This window comes from Heterodontus francisci, chromosome 44, assembly GCF_036365525.1.
Source record: "Heterodontus francisci isolate sHetFra1 chromosome 44, sHetFra1.hap1, whole genome shotgun sequence".
Taxonomy (NCBI): Eukaryota; Metazoa; Chordata; class Chondrichthyes; order Heterodontiformes; family Heterodontidae; genus Heterodontus; species Heterodontus francisci.
Window position 1 is genome coordinate 26,160,510 of NC_090414.1, and position 12,037 is coordinate 26,172,546.

General features: G+C 44.1%; 1 non-coding gene across 1 annotated transcript; it reads left to right on the forward strand.

The window, feature by feature from the left end:
• The first annotated feature begins 2,743 nt into the window (after positions 1-2,743).
• Positions 2,744-2,838, forward strand: trnai-uau (transfer RNA isoleucine (anticodon UAU)). Its single transcript has 2 exons — positions 2,744-2,781; positions 2,803-2,838. It is a non-coding gene; the product is annotated as a tRNA-Ile (tRNA).
• The last annotated feature ends 9,199 nt before the right edge of the window (positions 2,839-12,037 follow it).

Sequence of the window (12,037 nt, forward strand, 5' to 3'; positions counted from 1 at the left end):
AGCCGCCTAGACCTTATGTATGCTTCCTTTTTCCTCTTAGCTAGTCTCACAATTTCACCTGTCATCCATGGTTCCCTAATCTTGCCATTTCTATCCCTCATTTTCACAGGAAAATGTCTCTCCTGCGCGCTAATCAACCTCTCTTTAAAAGCCTCCCACATATCACATGTGGATTTACCTTCAAACAGCTGCTCCCAATCTACATTTCCCAGCTCCTGCCGAATTTTGGTATAGTTGGCCTTCCCCCAATTTAGCACTCTTCCTTTAGGACCACTCTCGTCTTTGTCCATGAGTATTTTAAAGCTTACGGAATTGTGATCACTATTCCCAAAGTAGTCCCCTACTGAAACTTCAACAACCTGGCCGGGCTCATTCCCCAACACCAGGTCCAGTATGGCCCCTTCCCGAGTTGGACTATTTACATACTGCTCTAGAAAACCCTCCTGGATGCTCCTTACAAATTCTGCTCCATCTGGACCTCTAACACTAAGCGAATCCCAGTCAATGTTGGGAAAATTAAAATCTCCTATCACCACCACCCTGTTGCTCCTACATCTTTCCATAATCTGTTTACATATTTGTACCTCTATCTCACGCTCGCTGTTGGGAGGCCTGTAGTACAGCCCCAACATTGTTACCGCACCCTTCCTATTTCTGAGTTCTGTCCATATTGCCTCACTGCTCGAGTCCTCCATAGTGCCCTCCTTCAGCACAGCTGTGATATCCTCTTTGACCAGTAATGCAACTCCTCCACCCCTTTTACCTCCCTCTCTATCCCGCCTGAAGCATCGATATCCTGGGATATTTAGTTGCCAATCATGCCCTTCCCTCAACCAAGTCTCAGTAATAGCAATAACATCATACTCCCAGGTACTAATCCAAGCCCTAAGTTCATCTGCCTTACCTACTACACTTCTTGCATTAAAACAAATGCACCTCAGACCACCAGTCCCTTTATATTCATCATCTGCTCCCTGCCTGCTCTTCCCCTTAGTCACACTGACTTCATTATCTAGTTCCTTACAGGCTTTTGTTACTACCTCCTTACTGTCAACTGACCTCAATTGGTTCCCATCCCCCTGCCACATTAGTTTAAACCCTCCCCAACAGCGTTAGCAAAACTACCTCCAAGGTCATTGGTTCCAGTCCGGCCCAGGTGTAGACCGTCCAATTTGTAATAGTCCCACCTCCCACAGAACCGGTCCCAATGTCCCAAAAATCTGAACCCCTCCTTCCTGCACCATCTCTCAAGCCACACATTCATCCTGACTATTCTTTCATTTTTACTCTGACTATCACGTGGCACTGGTAGTAATCCTGAGATTACTACCTCTGAGGTCCTACTTTTTAACTTGGCTCCTAACTCCCTAAACTCTGCTTGTAGGACCTCATCCCGTTTTTTACCTATATCATTAGTGCCTATGTGCACAATGACAACTGGCTGTTCACCCTCCCCCTTTAGAATGTTCTGCAGCCGATCTGAGACATCCCTGACCCGTGCACCTGGGAGGCAACATACCATTCGGGAGCCTCGTTTTCGACCACAGAACCGCCTATCTACTCCCCTTACAATCGAATCCCCTACGACTATAGCCCTTCCACTCTTTTTCCCGCCCTTCTGAACAGCAGAGCCAGCCACGGTGCCATGGACCTGGCTACTGCTGCCTTCCCCTGGTGAACCATCTCCCTCAACAGTATCCAAAACGGTATACTTGTTTTGGAGGGAGATGACCACTATTAATATACTGTACCAATACTAAAATTCAGTCTCTCGAGTCTGTTACACAGTAATAGGAGGTCATTCAGCCCCCTCCAGCTTATTACATAGGGACAGGAGGAAGCCATTCAGTAGCTTAAGCTGCTAGACAAGAACAGGAGGAGGCAATTTAGCCTCTCAAGCCAGTTACATAGGAACAGGAGGATATAAAACATTATCTACTCCAGTGATGCAATTGGTTAGTGTGTGGTATCTACATAGCAATGCAGCTAGTGAGGTTGTGAGTTTGAGCCTCACCTAGAGCATAGGTTTTACTGGACTGTGACTATGTACAGATAATGGGGCAGAGGGTCTGGCATTAAATGCATTGTCATAAAATTGCACAACAGACCACAAGTGCCCCGTCCCACATCATTAAAGTGACAGCCCTACCCTGAGATCAGAGATGATATAAAACACTTACCACTTCAGTAAAATACTGGGTCCTGCAGCTCTGACTGTTTATGATCCCAGTCACACACTCCATTGGCAGCCAGCACACCCAGCTGGTAAAGGGAGTAAATGTGATAGTAATTCTATCAAACATCTCCATTATCTTCCAAATGCAATTATTTTCAGCAGTTTATAAAAGTTCGAATGTCTAACCCGTGCCCCCCACCCTCTCCAAAAGCATAACGGCTTCAGATTTAAAACTGTCAGAAGACCAGGTTGAGGCCATTCAGCCCTTTTATACCTGTTACAACACTGAGACAACAAGACTGAGATAATATTCAGGCTTGGGTTGACAAGTGCCAGGCAATGACCATCTCCAACAGGAGCGAATCTAACCATCTCCCCTTGATATTCAGTGGCATTACCATCACTGAATCCCCCACTATCAACATGCTGGAGGTTACCATTGACCAGAAACTGAACAAATAATAAAAGCAGGCCATTCAGCCCCTCGAGTTGTTACACTAGAATTGGAAGATGATGTACAGCCACTTGAGCCTGTTATACATGAACAGAATTAAACCAAAACTATGTGCTCCAGTGGCGCAATTGGTTAGCGCACGGTACTTATACAACAGTGCAACTTGTGAGCTATGCTGAGGTTGTGAGTTCAAGCCTCACCTGGAGCACAGATTTTACATCCATAGTTTAAATACAAGAAACATTTCAGGAATGCTGAATCTAAAGCCACAGGAGAACAAAACAGATAGAATCGTAGATTTTACAAACAGTAGTGACGCTGAACTGCAGCACAGGTCAGACGGGAGAAAGAGGAGGGAAAGCAACTGGGGAATGGGACTAAGGAGAGAGCTGGCAGAAGAACAATGGGCCAAATGGCCTTGTTCTATGCTCTCAACCTCAATGATTGAGCCTTACACATCTGATGACTTAGAATCATAGAATGGTTACAACACAGAAGGAGGCTATTTGACCATTCTTATCTGTCCCGGCTCTGTACAGAGCAACTCACCTTTCCCTGTCGCCTTGTAATTTTTTTTCTCTTCAGATAATTATCCACTTCTCTTTAGAATGCCTCGATTGAATCTGCCTCCACCTCACTCTCAGGCACTGCATTCCAGATCCTAACCACTCATGGCGTAAAGAAACGTTTTTCCTCATGTTGTCAACTTTTCCTCCAACAGGAACAGTTTCTCCCTATCTACTAAAACTATAGAAAAATTACGTCACAGAAAGAGGCCATTCAGCCCATTGTGTCTGCGCCGGCCGAAAAAACATCCGCCCAATCTAATCCCACCTTCCAGCACCTGGTCCGTAGCCCTGCAGGTTACAGCACTTCAGATACATGTCCAGGTACCTTTTAAAAGAATTGAGGGTTTCTGCTTCCACCACCGATCCTGGCAGTGAATTCCAGACACCAAACACCCTCTGGGTGAAAAGATTTTCCTCATATCTCCTCTAATCCTTCTACCAGTCACCTTAAATCTGTGCCCCCTGGTAATTGACCTCTCCGCTGGGGAAACAGGTCCTTCCTGTCTTCTGTATCTAAGCCCCTCACAACTTTGTAAACCACAATGAAGTCACCCTTCAGCTCCCTCTGTTCTAAGTGAGAGTGAGAGTCCAGAAGGCCGTGTGCCCTGCCCGGTGTCAGGGCTCGGGACATCTGCTCAGGGCTGGAGAGGAACTTACAGTGGGATGGGGAGGATCCAGTCATCATGGTCCATGTAGGTACCAACGACATAGGCAGGACAAGGTAAGAAGTTCTACATAGTCAGTATGAGGATCTGGGCACCAAATTAAGAGGCAGAACCTCAAAGATAATAATCTCTGGATTATTGCAAATTAGCATAGGGCAAATAAGATTCCAGAAATTAATGCGTGGCTCAAAGACTGGTGTGGTAGAAGTGGGTTCCAGTTCGTGAGGCACTGGCACCAGTACTGGGGAAAGTGGTGGCTGTACCGTTGGGACGGTCTACATCTGAACAGTGCTGGAGTCGGTGTTCTAGCAAGCCGCATAACTAGGGAAGTCGAGAGAGTTTTAAACTGAATAATGGGGGCAAGGGATCAAATTTGGGAAGATGTGGTAAATCAAGGAGTAGAGACAAGGCAAGAGAGGAAGGTATTAATGTGGGAAATGATAAACAGACTGTGACAGGAAGGGACAGAGCGTACAAATCTAAGAGCAAATCAACAGATAATCCGAGAGGTTACAAAAATATTAAAAGGACAAACTAACAGCTCTGTATCTGAATGGACATAGCATTCGAAACAAGACAGATGAACTGAGAGCACAAATAGAAATAAATAAGTATGATCTGATAGCCATTACAGAGACATGGCTGCAGGACGACATAGATTGGACCTGAATATTGAAGGGTACATGACATTTAGGAAGGACAGGAAGCTAGGAAAATGTGGAGGGGTAGCTCTGTTAATTAATGATGGTATTAGCACAATAGAGAGGGATGACCTAAGTTCAGGAGACCAGGATGTAGAAGCAGTTTGGGTAGAGATGAGAAATCATAAAGGCAAGAAGTCACTTGTGGCAGTGGTGTACAGGCCCCTAACATTACTCACACTGTAGGATCAGGTATAAAGGAAGAAATAATGACAGCCTGTCAGAAAGGTACAGCGATAATTATGGGGGATTTTAACCTACATATCGACTGGAAAAATCAGATGGGCAGAGGTAGCTTAGATGAGGAGTACATAGAATGTTTTCGGGATAATTTCTTGGAACAGTACATTCTGGAGCCAACCAGAGAGCAGGCTATACTAGACCTGGTATTGTACAACGAGATAGGATTAATTAATGATCTCATAGTTAAGGCGCCCCTAGGTAGCAGCGATCATAATATGTGTGAATTTTACATTCTGCTTGGGGGAGAGAAGAGTGGGTCCAAGACTAGTATTGTAAACTTAAATAAGGGTAATTATGAGGGTATGAAAGCACAGCTAGCTAAAGTGAACTGGCAAATTAGGTTATGGGATAGGTCAATAGAGATGCAGTGGCAGACATTTAAGGGGATATTTCAGAATACACAGAATGGATACATTTCAACGAGAAAGAAAAATTCCAAGTGTGGGACCCGCCATCCGTGGTTAACTAAAACAGTTAAAGATAGTAACAAACTTAACGAAAAAGCCTATAATTGCACAAAGATGGGAGGCAGGTCAGAAGATTGGACAGAATATAAAAAACAGCAAAGAATGACTAAAAGATTGATAAGGAAGGTAAAATTAGAGTACGAGAGAAAGCTAGTTAGAAATATAAAAACAGATAGTAAGAGTTTCTATAGATATTTAAAAAAGAAAAGAGTTAACAAAGTGAACATTGGTCCTATAGAAAGTGAGTCTGGGGAATTAATAATGGATAATGAGATGACTGATAAATTGAACAGATATTTTGCATCGGTCTTCACTATTGAGGATACAAGTAACATCCCAGTATTAGCTGTAAGTCAGGAAATGGAAGGGAGGGAGGAACTCGAGAAAATTACAATCACCAGGGAAGTGGTACTGAACAAATTGTTGGAGCTGCGGGCTGACAAGTCCCCGGGTCCTGATGGACTTCATCCTAGGGTGTTAAAAGAAGTGGCCAGTGAGATAGTTGGTGCGTTAGTTTTAATTTTCCAAAATTCCCTAGATTCGGGAAAGTTCCGTTAAATTGGAAAATAGCAAATGTAACTCCTTTATTCAAAAAGAGAGGGAGACAGAAAACAGGAAAATACAGGCCAGTTAACTTAACATATGTCACAGGAAAAATGTTAGAAGCTATTATTAAAGACATTATAGCAGGGCATTTAGAAAAATTCAAGGTAATCAGGCAACGTCAACATGGTTTTGTGAAAGGGAAATCATGTTTAACCAATTTATTGGAGTTCTTTGAGGGAGTTACATGTGCTGTGGATAAAGGGGAACTAGTGGATGTATTGTACTTAGATTTCCAGAAGGCATTTGATAAGGTGCCACATCAAAGGTTATTGTAGAAAATAAAAGCTCATGGTGTAGGGGGTAACACATTGGCATGGATAGAAGATTGGCTAGCTAACAGGAAACAAAAAGTAGGCATAAATGGGTCATTTTCTGGTTGGCAAGATGTAACAAGTGGTGTGTCACAGGGATCTGTGCTGGGGCCTCAACTTCTTACCATTTACATAAATGACTTAGATGAAGGGACTGAAGGTATGGTTGCTAAATGTGCTGATGACACAAAGATAGATAGGAAAGTAAGTTGTGAAGAGGACATAAGGAGGCTAGAAAGGGATATAGATAGGTTAAGTGAGTGGGCAAAGACCTGGCAAATGGAGTATAATGTAGGAAAGTGGGAAATTGTCCACTTTGGCAGGAAGAATAAAAAAGCATATTATCTAAATGGTGAGAGGCTACAGAGCTCTGAGATGCATCTGTGTGCCCCAGTGCAGGAATCGCAAAAGGTTAGTATGCAGGTACAGCACGTAATTAGGAAAGCTAATAGAATGTTATCGTTTATCGCGAAGGGAATTGAATACAAAAGTAAGGAGGTTATGCTTCAGCTATACAGGGCATTGGCGAGACCACATCTGGAATACTGTGTATATACCTTATTTAAGGAAAGATGTAAATGCGTTGGAGGCAGTACAGAGAAGGTTTACTAGACTAATACCTGGAATGGGTGGGTTGTCTTATGAGGACAAATTGGACAGGCTAGGCTTGTATCCGCTGGAATCTAGAAGAGTAAGAGGTGACTTGATTGAAACATATAAGATCCTGAGGGGTCTTGACAGGGTGGATGTGGAAAGGATGTTTCCCCTTGTGGGAGAATCTCGAACTAGGGGTCACTGTTTAAAAACAAGGGGTCACCCATTTAAGACCGAGATGAGGAGAAATTTTTTCTCTCAGAGGGCTGTGAGTCTTTGGAATTCTCTTCCTCAAAAGGCGGTGGAAGCAGAGTCTTTGAATATTTTTAAGGCAGAGGTAGATAGATTCTCGATAAGCAAGGGGGTGAAAAGTTATCGGGGGTAGGTGGAAATGTGGAGTAATCAGTTCAGCCATGATCTTGTTGAATGACGGAGCAGGCTCGAAGAGCCGAGTGGCCTACTCCTGCTCCTAATTCGTATATTCGCATGTTTATATGTTCTAAGGAAAACAATCCTAGCCTATCCAATCTTTCCTCATAGCTGCAACTTTTTGAGCCCTGGCAACATTCTTGTAAATCTCCTCTGTACTCTCTCCAGAGCAATTATGTCCTTTCTGTAATGTGGTGACCAGAACTGTACGCAATACTCCAGCTGTGGCTTAACCAGCGTTTTATACAGTTCCGGCATCACATCCCTGCTTTTGTATTCTATACCTCGGCCAATAAAGGAAAGCAATCCATATGCCTTCTTCACTACTCTATCTACCTGTCCTGTCACCTTCAGGGACCTGTGGATATGCAGTCCAAGGTCTCTCACTTCTTCTACCCCTCTCAATATCCTCCTGTTTATTGTGTATTCCTTCACTTTATTTGCCCTCCCCAAATGCATTACCTCACACTTCTCTGGATTGAATTCCATTTGCCACTTTTCCGCCCACTCAACCAAACCATTGATATCATTCTGGAGTCCATGATGCTCCTCCTCACTATTAACTACACGGCCAATTTTTCTGTCATCAGCAACTTTTCCAATCATGCCTCCCACATTTAAGTCCAAATCATTAATATATACCACAAACAGCAAGGGACCCAACACTGAGCCCTGTGGAACGCCACTGGAAACCACTTTCCATTCACAAAAACATCCATCGACTACTACCCTTTGTTTCCTGTCACTGAGTCAATTCTGGATCCAACCTGCCACATTCACCTGTATCCCATGGGCTTTCATTTTACTGACCAGTCTGCCATGCAGGACCTTGTCAAATGCCTTACTAAAATCCATGTAGACCACATCCACTGCACTACCCTCAACAATCCTTGTTACTTCCTCATAAAACTCAATCAAATTAGTAAGACGTGGCCTTCCCTTAACAAATCCATACTGCCTATCTCTGATTAATCCGTGCCTTTCTAAGTGGCAGTTTATCCTGTCCCTCAGAATAGATTCTAACAATTTACTCGCCACCGAGGTCAGACTGACTGGCCTATAATTATTTGGCCTATCCCTCGCACCCTTTTTAAACAATGGTACAACATTCACAGACCTCCAATCATCTGGTACCTTGTCTGTATCTAGTGAGGATTTGAAGATGATCCTCAGCGCATCTGCTATTTCCTCCCTGGCTTCCTTTAACAACCTGTCACTCTGTCCATGATTTTGAACTCATCTTTTTTGTCTCTTCTCCAGGGAGAACAGCCCCAGCTTCTCCAATCTATCCATGTAACTGAAGTTCCTCATCCCTGGAACCATTCTCGTGAATCTTCTCTGCACCCTCTCTAATCCCTCACATCCTTCCTGAAGTGTGGTGTCCAGAACTGGACACAAACTCCAGTTGAGGTCAAACCAGGGTTTTATACAGGTTTATTATAACTTCCTTGTTTTTGTAATCTGTGCTGTTATTTATAAAGCCCAGGATCCTGTATTTTTTATTAACCGTTTTCTCAACCTGCCCTGCCACCTTCAATGATTTGTGCACATATACCCCCAGGTCCCTCTGCTCCTGCACCCCCTTTAGAATTGTACCCTTTGTTTTAAATTGCCTCTCCTCGTTCTTCCTACCAAAATGAATCACTTCACACCTTTCTGCCCTAAATTTCATCTGCCACTTGTCCAGGCATTCCACCAGCCTGTCTATGTTCTCTTGAAGTTTAACACTATCCTCCTCACAGTTCACAATACTTCCAAGTTTTGTGTCATCCACAAATTTTGAAATTGTGCTCTCTACACTCTAGTCAAGGTCATTAATATATATCAAGAAAAGCAGGGGTCCTAACACTGAACCCCTGGGGAACCCCACTATGTACCTTCCTCCAGTCTGAAAAACAACCTACTCTCTGCTTCCTGTCACTCAGCCAATTTCAATTCCATACTGTCACTGTCTCTGTTATTCCTCTAACTTTGCTGACAAGCCTGTTATGTGGCACTTTATCAAGTGCCTTTTGCAAGTCCACGTGCACCACATCAACCCTCATCAAGTATCTCTGTTACCTCCTCAAAAAAATCAAATAAGTTAGTTGAACACGATTTGCCATTAACAAATCCATGCTGGCTTTCCTTATTTAATTCACATCTGTCCAAGTGACTTGTTAATTTTGGTCTGAATTATCTTTTCTACGGGGTTTCCTACTGCCGAGGTGAAACTGAGTGCCTGTAGTTGCTGAGTTTATCCTTACCCCCTTTTTTAAACAAGGGTGTAACATTTACATTCTCGACTCCTCTGGCACCACTCCCGTATCTAAGGAAGATTATTGTCAGTACCTCTGCAATTTCATCCTTACTTCCCTAAGAATCCTTGGATGTATCTCATTCAGTCCTGGTGACTTATCAACTTTAAGTACAGCCAGCCTATCTAAACCCCCTCTTTATCAATTGTTAGTCTCAATTACCTCTTCTTTCACTATGACTTGGGTAGCATCTTCTTCCTTGGTAAAGACAGATGCAAAGTACTCATTTAGTTTGTACCTCAGCTATGTCCCCACCTCCAAGTGTAAATCCCCTTTTTGGTCCCTAATCGGCCCCAATCCTTCTTTTACCACCCTTTTATTACTTACATGCCTATAGAAGACTTTTGGATTCCCTTTTATGTTAGCTGCCAGTCTTTTCTCATACTCTCCCTTTGCTTCGTGTTTGTTTTTTCATTTCCCCTCTGAACCTTCTATTTTCAGCGTGGAACTTATTTATTTATTTAAAAACTGTTTTATTCCCCACTTGCATGAGCTCTCTCTTTCTAAACAGAATTTACCTCAGTACAGCTACTGACTGAGCCTTACAGAGCAGGAAGAAACCAGGTTCAACCCCCAGCCTTCAATGATGCCAGATGGGGCAAAGTAGGGAGCACTATAACTGACCCTTGAATAAGGAGGGGAAAAAGCAGACAAGATTCCTGCTTCTGAACACTATCCAGGGATCCTTGCTAAGAAAGTGCGGTTGGTAGCCACTGGTTGAGAGCAGGATTGGGCTGACATGTGATGCCCCCCGAGGTCAGATAGCCTGTTGACAACTTGGGTTGAGGTAGTCTCCATCCGTCGAACGTTGCAGTAGCAAAGTCTATACCTGAGAGAAAAAGACCAAGAAAACCATTAGAGAGAGGTTTTCTTAGAGAAATAATAAAATAAGAAATTTAAAAAAATAAAGTCCCACACACATTTTTGCAAGAAATATTTCACTTGCAATTATGGAAATTAGTATGATGAGATGAGACTAAGTTTATTAAACACACAAGGTGGTAGAGAAACAACAAAATGGTGACAAACATAACAAAATGGCTGACTCACTCTACTTGCTTTGACATCAAACAACTCACTGGAATTCCAGACTCTGACTTCAGGCAAATAAATGATGAAATATGCAAATATAAGACAGACAGCAAAGTTACATAAACATCAAGTTTTTAAACCCTTTAACGAGAGTGTCCTTCGGCACCCAGAAGCAGCAGAGACTTGTGTGTGAATACAAGCAGCCGCCATTTAAGTTAGTTAGTTAGAGATACAGCACTGAAACAGGCCCTTCGGCCCACCGAGTCTGTGCCGACCATCAACCACCCATTTATACTAATCCTACACTAATTCCATATTCCTACCACATCCCCACCTGTCCCTATATTTCCCAACCACCTACCTATACTAGGGGCAATTTATAATGGACAATTTACCTACCAACCTGCAAGTCTTTTGGCTTGTGGGAGGCAACCGGAGCACCCGGAGGAAACCCACGCAGACACAGGCAGTACCCAGAATTGAACCCGGGTCGCTGGAACTGTGAGGCTGCGGTGCTAACCACTGCGCCACAACACAACACATTTAAACCTCGAACCGGTGATCAATTATCCCCCAATCTGACCGCGGTGCATTATCCCTGTTTGGTGTCTCTGCCGCATTTGGATAGGGCCTCCAACACCTTGACAACTATCCAGCTCTGTGGGAAGTCCATTGCAGGCCTCAAATCCTCCCCTCTCCCAATGCAGACAGTACGTCACAATTAATGTTGAGATTACTCTGACGATCTGTCCTCGGACCCTCTCCTCTCCCTAGGTGGTGTCAGCCCTGGCTTGGTGAATATCACACTCTCACCACTGATTGTGGGTTCAAGTACTACTCCAGGGAGTGGAGCACATAATCTAGGCTGACACACTCCGCTGCCAGTACTGAGGGAGTGCTGCACTGTTGGAGGGTCAGTACTGAGGGAGAGCTCCACTTTCGGAAGGTCAGTACTGAGGGAGAGCTCCACTTTTGGAGGGTCAGTACTGAGGGAGTGCTGCACTGTCGGAGGGTCAGTACTGAGGGAGTGCCGCACTGTCGGAGGGTCAGTATTGAAGGAGCGCTGCACTGTTGGATGGTCAGTACTGAAGGAGCACTGCACTGTCGGAGGATCAGTACTGAGGGAGCACTGCACTGTCGGAGTCAGTACTGAGGGAGCACTGCACTGTTGGAGTCAGTACTGAGGGAGCACTGCACTGTCGGAGTCAGTACTGAGGGAGCACTGCACTGTTGGAGTCAGTACTGAGGGAGCACTGCACTGTCGGAGTCAGTACTGAGGGAGCACTGCACTGTCGGAGGATCAGTACTGAGGGAGCACTGCACTGTCGGAGTCAGTACTGAGGGAGCACTGCACTGTTGGAAGTGCCATATTTCAGATGAGATGTTAAACCGAGGCCCCTTTTGCTCTCAGGTGACTGTAAAAGATCCCATGGCTGTGACTGGAAGAAATTCTCCCTAGTGTCCTGGGGCCAATATTTATCCCTCAACCAACC